We start from the raw sequence: 201 nt of genomic DNA, 5'->3' as shown, positions 1-201 counted from the left end.
AGAGAGAGAGAGAGAGAGAGAGAGATCTTAGAAAGCCACAAATGTTTAAAGGAATTCTATTGAGTTTAAAATTGGTTCTCATTTAAAAATTATAGTAATTTGTTCCAAATATTATATTGCTATCTTAAAATTATACTTTTTAAAACCCCAAATCTTCAGTATTTATTTCTTTATCATATAAACTAATCCATAAGTTGTGAC

Source organism: Tupaia chinensis, unplaced genomic scaffold (assembly GCF_000334495.1).
Source record: "Tupaia chinensis unplaced genomic scaffold, TupChi_1.0 Scaffold145870_1, whole genome shotgun sequence".
In the NCBI taxonomy this organism is placed as follows: Eukaryota; Metazoa; Chordata; class Mammalia; order Scandentia; family Tupaiidae; genus Tupaia; species Tupaia belangeri.
Note: the sequence above shows the minus strand (reverse complement) of the source record.